At 37.7% G+C, this 8499-nt stretch overlaps 1 pseudogene; it reads left to right on the top strand.

Annotated features, from left to right (window-relative positions):
• The first annotated feature begins 1877 nt into the window (after positions 1–1877).
• Positions 1878–2610, top strand: LOC146945910 (uncharacterized; annotated as a pseudogene).
• The last annotated feature ends 5889 nt before the right edge of the window (positions 2611–8499 follow it).

The raw sequence follows: 8499 nt of genomic DNA on the forward strand, positions 1-8499 counted from the left end.
TGTTTCAATTTCACAATGCTAGTAAATATTTACTAAAAAAATATATAAATTATATATTTTTTTAATCGAGTGTCATTCGCGTGCAACTACAAAGATTACTCTCTTGAGTCTTATAGAATCAAAATAGACCATAAATTCTCTCTATGAGTTTAACATTGATGTATGCCCAAACTTGAGTTTGAACCTGAAACTTTGGTAAAATTTAAATAGAAGCATCAATGTACTCCAAAAGTAAATTCACTTGATTTTAATTTAAACTTTGTAAAGATTTTGTAAAAAAAAGAATATTTTATAAAGATCTGCAATATTGTAAAAGAAAGTCTAAATAATTAAATGCGTATTTGAATATTTCTTTTTAAGAAGCCAATATATAAAATATGGAACCCCACATTTATATATACATACTCTCTAAAAAAATGATAATACATGTTTACCCCTGTAATATTAGCGATTTTCGATTTACCCTCCTGTAAAAAAAACTCTTTAGATTCCTACCCTGTAATTTAAATATTCTTTTGTAACTGTCCCCGTGAGCTTAGCTCAGTTGGTAAGGACAATGCACAATATATGCAAGGTCTTAAAAAAATGATAATACATGTTTACCCCTGTAATATTAGCGATTTTCGATTTACCCTCCTGTAAAAAAAACTCTTTAGATTCCTACCCTGTAATTTAAATATTCTTTTGTAACTGTCCCCGTGAGCTTAGCTCAGTTGGTAAGGACAATGCACAATATATGCAAGGTCTTAAAAAAATGATAATACATGTTTACCCCTGTAATATTAGCGATTTTCGATTTACCCTCCTGTAAAAAAAACTCTTTAGATTCCTACCCTGTAATTTAAATATTCTTTTGTAACTGTCCCCGTGAGCTTAGCTCAGTTGGTAAGGACAATGCACAATATATGCAAGGTCTGAGGTTCGAACCTTGGACACCACCAAAAAAAAAATTCTTTTGTAACCAAAAGGGAAACACACATTTTTAGCTTTCAGCCAATGTAAAGTAGTAATTTGGTCTCTTTCCAGAAGCTGCATAACAGATTTAGCTTTATTAAAAAACAATATGTGATTCCTCTCATTCACATAAACATTGCATAACCAAACAAGCTGAAAAAACAACCGTTGGGGTTTAAAACTTCCCGTGGAATAAGCAAACTGAGTAAAATGATCCGAAATGTGTTGGGGTTCCACTGACATCTAATGAGCATGATCATGATCCTCCCAACTTGGATTTAATTTGGCATAAGTAGAGCTGTCAATTTAGGAGGCCTTGAGAATTTAGGCCCCAACTCATATGTCAATGGGGATTAAAATACAAAAATATAATGAGCCCTTTTTTTTTTTATGAATCCTGCTCTTTACCCAACAGAATTTGCCCGTTCCCAACTGAAATGACCGTTTTGCCCCTGCGTGAGTTAACTCACGTTGAGTACTGTTTTCAAACAGAACCCAGCAGTCCATACTCACAGCTCCATTTTTCTTTCCCTCCACCTCCAAAAATCCAAAAAGTGAGATTTTTTGGGTCAAAATCTTCATTCCAAATCATTGCAAATCGTCAGGAAGCAAGTTTCTACACTCATCAAGCATCAAAGAACAGGTAATGTATCATCAAAACTCATTCGTTTTTGCCTGTTTTCTGCTTGGTTCGTCATTTTTTGAGTTGGAAGAAAGGGCTTAGCATGAGTTAAGTCACGCTAGTTGTATGTGTTGCGTGAGTTAACTCACGCATAAGGTTTACACTAGCGTGACTTAACTCACGCTACTGTGGTACCCAGTTTTTGTATTTTTCGCCATTTTTTTTCCTTTGTTTGCTTGCTGCACATGTTATTTATTTATGTTTTCCTTGTAATTTTTTTATTCAATAGACATATAGTAATATGGTTGAAAATTTGGCGGATGATGGCGTTGAACCGAAACCGGCCAAAATTGAAGCTTCCGGCGTAGGCGTAGGTTCCGGCGTAGCATCCGACGATGTTAAACCTACCAAAGATGTGAAGTTTAAAGTGAAAATTCTCTTTCAAGCTCACATTGGTCACAACCAAGTAAAACCTAAACCGGTACCTACCGATAACTTTGAAGAAAAACCTAAACTGGTACCTCCCGGTGTTCGTGTTATTGAAGTAAACATCGGGTCGTTTTTTACAACAAATGAAAGATGGAGAGATCGAGAAGAATTACATGGTTGGGTTCGTCGACAAGCGGCAAGGACCGAATTTACTATTTCTATAGATAATTCTAGTTTAATAAGGTCATACTTGACGTTACAAATGTGAAAGGGGTGGTGAATACAAGCCACCTAAGACGAGGAAGAAACCGAAGCTTGAAGGCACGGGCTCAAGGAAATGTGAATGTTCGTTTAGGTTGAAATTCTTCCTTGAGAAGAATACAAAAGATTGGTGGATTTCAATGCTTTGTGGAATTCACAACCATGAGTTGGCGCCAAAGTTAGCCGGCCACCTTCTTGCGGGTCGACTAAAAGCGGAGGAGAAGCAAAGAGTTATCGACATGACAAAGAGTTTGGCGGCGCCTAGGAATATACTCACGGATTTGAAGGAAAAAAAACAAAGAAAGTGTGACAATCATCAAACAAGTGTACAATGCGCGAACTAGATGGCGCAAGGGGAAAAGAGAGGACATACGTCTATTTCACAAGAGCAAATAGTGAGGAAACCACTCTTGATGACATATTTTTTGCTCATCCGGAGTCAATTGATATGCTTAACACTTTTCCCATCGTTTTGGTAATGGACTCCACTTACAAAACCAATACCTACCGAATGTCGTTATTTGAGATTGTTGGTGTCTTCTCTACCAAACTGACGTAATCGGTTGCGTTTGCCTTTCTCTCCTTTGAACAAGAGAAAAACTTTACTTGGGTAATTGAAATGTTGGTTGGTCTTTTGACCTCAAAACTCAACATGCCTAAGGTGGTTGTCACCGATAGGGACACCGGTTTGATGAATGTCGTTGCCACAGTTCTCCCTGAAACATACCATATACTTTGCTATTTTCATATTGAGAAGAATGTTAAAGCTAGGTGCATCACGAATTGTAAAGTCAAAGCGAAGCATACATATGTAAAAGTTGTTGATAAAGAAGAGAATGAAGCGCATGATGAGAAGCATTGTGATCTTGTTAAGAAAATAGTGAGGGTTTTGAGAGAGATGGTTGACTCTCCTACAGAGGATTCATATGCAAGTACATGGTTCGCTTAAATATGTTGAAACCACAGTTTTGCCCGTCGAGAAGCATTTTGTGAGGGCATGGACGAATAAATTCTTGCATCTAGGGTGTAGAACCACCAACATTGTTGAATCGGCTCATGGACACTTAAAAAGATATTTGAGGAGTAGTGTGGGAGATTTGGCATCATGTTGGGATGAACTTGACAAAATGTTGAAAACCCAATTAGGTGAGATTCAAGGAAGTTTTGGGAGGAGCATAATTGCCGTGGTACACAAATACAAAGACACAAATTATTCTCCGAGTTAGAGGGGTATGTATCTAGAGTCGCTTTGGGTTTTATCGATGACGAATTACAACGCTCTAAGACATTCGGCTTTTCTAAAAAGGATTGTGGTTGTGTGCAAATGACAACATTCGTGTAATATCCCACTCGTCAGCTAACGGAATATTACCAGTCGAACGTGCCAGGGGACAAATGTTCATGGAATGTGAGTATGACAGAAAATGTTTATTACGTGATGTCAGTCAAACACGAGTTAAGTATCTGTGTCGGATAAACACGTTTAAGGCAAAGGGTATTTTGGTACTTTTACACAAAAGGGGTATATAAGTGATTTTGGCCCAAAATATTTCATTTGGAATTGCTCTTTCTCTCTCTAGGTTTTGGAGTTGGAATTTGCTCTCCCTTCTCTCTAAACCTCACGCCCTCTCTCTCTCTCTCTCTCTCTTTCTCTCCACCAATCCTTCCTAAATCTTCCTCTTTCCATCACAAGTTTATGCACTATGTTTCCTCATGGTATCACAAGCATATGGAAGCTTGGTTCTAGTTTGATTCTCTCCTCCTTCTCTCTAAGATTATCGCCCCCTCTTCCTCTCAAATTCACTAATTCTTCCAAACTTCCTCCTATTGGTGATTAAGCTTGTGTTTAGGTTCCTCCATGATTACTAGGCAAGACCAAGGCTAGGGTTTGGTCTTTCGTAAAGTTGGAAGTTGGAGCATGAACTTGTGCATGATATGGTTCCTTCATGATCAAAGAAACAATTATGGATTTGAATAGAAGCTTTGAGGTCATCTTGGAATCAAGAGTTAGGGTTTGATGATGTGAAGTGAAGATGATGCTTGGAGGCTTGGGAATCAAGTGCAGGTCATGTTAGGTGAGTTCTATAGATAGTTTACCCACCCTTGGGATTATGTGTTTGAGTTTGAAAGGAAAATATGAAATTCTAGGGTTTTATGAATTGTGATTAGTTTCCCTTTTTATGCCATGCTTGCTAAACATGTAAACACTTGTTATAAGAATGTTTTTCAGGTACCATATGATCCATAGAGCTAAAATATACTTTGGGTCACTTGGATTTGAGGTTTTTGAGCTAAAAATGCCATTTTTACAAGTTCTGGACTGTTACCACTCGTCGAGGCGAGCTAGTACTCGCCATGGCGAGTTAAACCACAGAAACCATGGTTTACTCGCCACCAACTCGCCATGGCGAGCTGACATTATCAAAACTTGTTGTTGGCTCATTTCGGGCAGTTTTAGGCAGTTTCGGTCGGGTTTTCTGAGCGCTGTTTTTACAAAAGTAAACCCCTCAATCCAAGGTCCTCTTTGATAATCTTTTAAAAGGTTTTCTCGAGATTGAAGCAAGTATTTTACATTATTAGTAAAGCATGGCATACGAGAGAATGATATGATATAAGTCGGGCAGCAAACTAATCTTTAAGGAATGGAATGAATGTAGAGCCTCGACATAGTTGGTCGAGAACTAGAATGCTTAGCATGAGTCCTATGTATGATAAGACACGAAGTGATTAGTGTATTTTCTTCGCACATGAACTAGAATGACCATGCAAGCATGTTAAGCCGTGAATAGATAAGCTAATCCCTTCACTATGAAAGAGTATGTCTATGTAGGGAGGTTACCGCTAAATAGGTAGATCACGGACCCGTGGTAAACGAGCAAGTATGTATAGGTTTAACCCTTCATGTATGCATGATCAAGACTATGATGTATGTGTAGTTTACCACTAATGGGATCGCTTAAGGATCTGTGGTAAATGAATATGTAAGATGTAGGTGTCGTGGGAACGTGATAAGCTCCGCAAGGGGGGCCCGCACGTCACTGAGGGAGTCCGATGTGCCTTAGCTAGGTTTTCACCGGTCATGTATGGGATTGTACTTGAGGTTACTCCACCTGGGGCTCTCTGTAAAATGAACTTAGATAATATGTTTATTCAACGCTAACATCTATGTATGAATGATTATGACTATGTATGATTATGATATGATGTTAGACATGTACAAGTTTACGAAATAGAGCAAGTTATGAATGTTATACCGATGACGATCTTAGGTTTCCCTAATCGTTCGGTTTAGGATCGTGTCATGAATAAGCATGTAAAGTCTTGATGCATTTAGCGAATCTTGAATTAGCGGTCTTAGGTTCCCTTTAACCGCCATGACACATATGTTGTAAGCAAGACCTATGACAAGTTAAGATGAACCTATGATGGATCTAGTATGCACGACCGTCTAGGCAAGCATGACCACACACGTATAATCAACCGTCAGGTTGTATTGTAGACACGTGGTGACCGTAGGTTTTCCCCGAGGTTACCTATAGCCTAGGATTAGGTAGAACTCACTGAGACATTATGTCTTATCCCAATCCTTATTTGTTTGAGATAAATCAGACGGTATAGCAAGCTTGTAGCCGGATGGATATTTCAACAAAAGCTCGTTCGTACCCGCTGCAGGATGATATGGATTTCAAGGACGCAATTGCTATGTTTTAGACAAGTTATGTTGTTATGGTAATGTACGAACGCGTATTGTTGTATAAAATATTCATTCAAATGTATTCAAGTTGTAAATTTTAATGTATCCAGTACTAAAGATAACGAACATGCTAAACTTTCTAGATACGTTTAGTATGGGCGTTACAGTTCGGGTTGCCTTGTGCTTGTATTATTGCAGAAAAATTGTTTATTCTATTGGATGAAATACATCCTCATTGGCAAAGGTTAAGTGTAATTGGACAAGAGGTCGATGCACATTTTTCCGTTACGAAAGAATGGAACGCCATTCAAAAACGTCTCAAGAGGGACCCTTACAAGATGAAACTCCACATCAAAGAAAAGTTGTGTGAACTTGGATTTCCGAAGGACACAATGTTGAATCCACCTCCTAGAAAAGTGTTAACCAAGGGAGCACCTAAAAAGGTGATGTCTACACCAAAAACAAAGTCCACGGGTCGAATCCCCTCTAGGTGGGAGACTATTGATTCTCAAAATCCCGATAGTCAATGCTCACAAGCCAAGAGAAATGTTCCAAAAAGTAAAGGTGCATGTCTTGGCACTTACTCCCGCTCACAAGGTTCGACGCCTACTTCAAAACCAAAACCTTATTTGAATATACCATACATTTCACAAATTCCAATGATCATGAGAACTTACATTGAAGACATTGTGAATGTTAAGGGGGGTGGTAATTGTGGATTCTGGGTCATAGCTAGACACTTTGGAATGGATGAGGATAGTCATGTTTTGGTTCGTCATGCACTTATTAATGAGTTGTAAAATTATAAGAGTGACTACTTGCCGATATATGGTATCGAGAAGCGTTTTCAACTTATCTCGGATGGTTTACACCCTCCAACAAGTAGAAGTGGTATTGTGCCGGTAGATAAGTGGTTGACCACTCGGGATATGGGTCACATTATTGCTAATTGCTACAATAGAGTCGTTATTCTATTGACTTTGCACGAAAAAGGTGCATGTGAGACATATTTCCCAATCCGGAGTGCTCCACCACTTAAGCCACATTCCAACATCATGTGTCTTTGCTTAATTCTCGGCCACTTTCTTCATGTTTTGTTGAAAGAAGATTGTCCGTTACCACCGCCTTGTATGGGGTGGATGAACAACAAGATTAGTGAGGCGGAGAAATGGTATTTTGCTTTTGCGGATAGACAAGCGCCTTCAATGACCTCATGTCTAAGGAGTCGAAGTCGCGGAAGAAACCGACAAATGAGCACAATCTTATTATGTGTGACACTCCGGAAAAACCTAAACAAGACTTTGAAGTTATGGATGAAGATATAGATTGTACATTATCACTAGTCTAGCCATATAGGTTGTGACACTTTTTGGTCCGTCGGTGTTCGTCCTATTTTTTGGTGGCATTAGACCGACGTATTTTTGGTGGCCGGTTATGTAATTTGAATATTTGTGGCAAATATGTAACTAATATTATATATTATATAAATGTATGAAATGAAATATTTTTTTGGTGGCCGATTATATCACACCAATTATTGCTCGCATTATTCTGTCTCTAATTATTCAACTATTTATTTTATCTTTTTTCTCTCATATTTGTTTTTCATTATATTTTGTCAAGTGAAACATGTATGAAGATGCACAAGATTCAGTTGAACTTCATGTTCGTTATGTAGCCGTGAAAAAAAGGGCTAGGTTCTTTGTAAACACCACTGATAAGTTGGACGATTTGAAGGAAAAACTTGACGCCTTCTTTATCCTTATTAGTTCAAATCAAAGAACATGTGATGTAATAGTAAATGTGCCAGGCGTGGACTTGGAGGAGGATAAGGAAGAGGACTTTTGGAAGACCGTGTATTTTCCATAACTTCTCGAAGATGATAGCAACGTTGATTACTTGTTTAAGGTGATGGTTGAAAATAACACTTTACATCTTTATGTCCGGTCCGTTGAAGTGTAATATTTTTTTTTTGACAAAAGGTGTAATATTTATTAACGTGTAATAGTGTAATTTGGTCGAATTTGTGTCCGTATTGTTGAATTTTAATGAATTTGTGTTTCTGTAATTTAACGATGAATTTGAGTAATTTTGACTTTTTATGTGAGATTATGTAATTTTTGAAATTTATGGATAAATTGGTGTAATTTGGATCGTTTACGTGTCATTAAGTGTGATTAAATGATTACGGGTCGTTAACGAAGAATTTCTGTAATTTGGATCATTTGGATCGTTTATGCGTTATTATGTGATTGTGTGATAAACGATGAATTTATGTAATTTGGATCGATTATGTCGTATTATCTGATAATGTTGTTAAACTAGCATAATTTGATTCAATTATGAGTGTGTGAAGGTTACAGGTCATTTATGACTTGGCTGCATTGCATTAAATGCAGGAAACTGATGCATGCTATGAACGTGAGTTAACTCACGCTGACCTATAATAAACGTGAGTTAACTCACGTTGAATTTTTTTAAAATTTACACTAGCGTGAGTTAACTCACGCAGCGTGTGTTAACTCACACAAAATTAACA

This window comes from Medicago sativa, chromosome 2 (genome assembly GCF_051527215.1).
Source record: "Medicago sativa cultivar Bolivia chromosome 2, Bolivia_mono, whole genome shotgun sequence".
NCBI classification, from domain to species: Eukaryota; Viridiplantae; Streptophyta; class Magnoliopsida; order Fabales; family Fabaceae; genus Medicago; species Medicago sativa.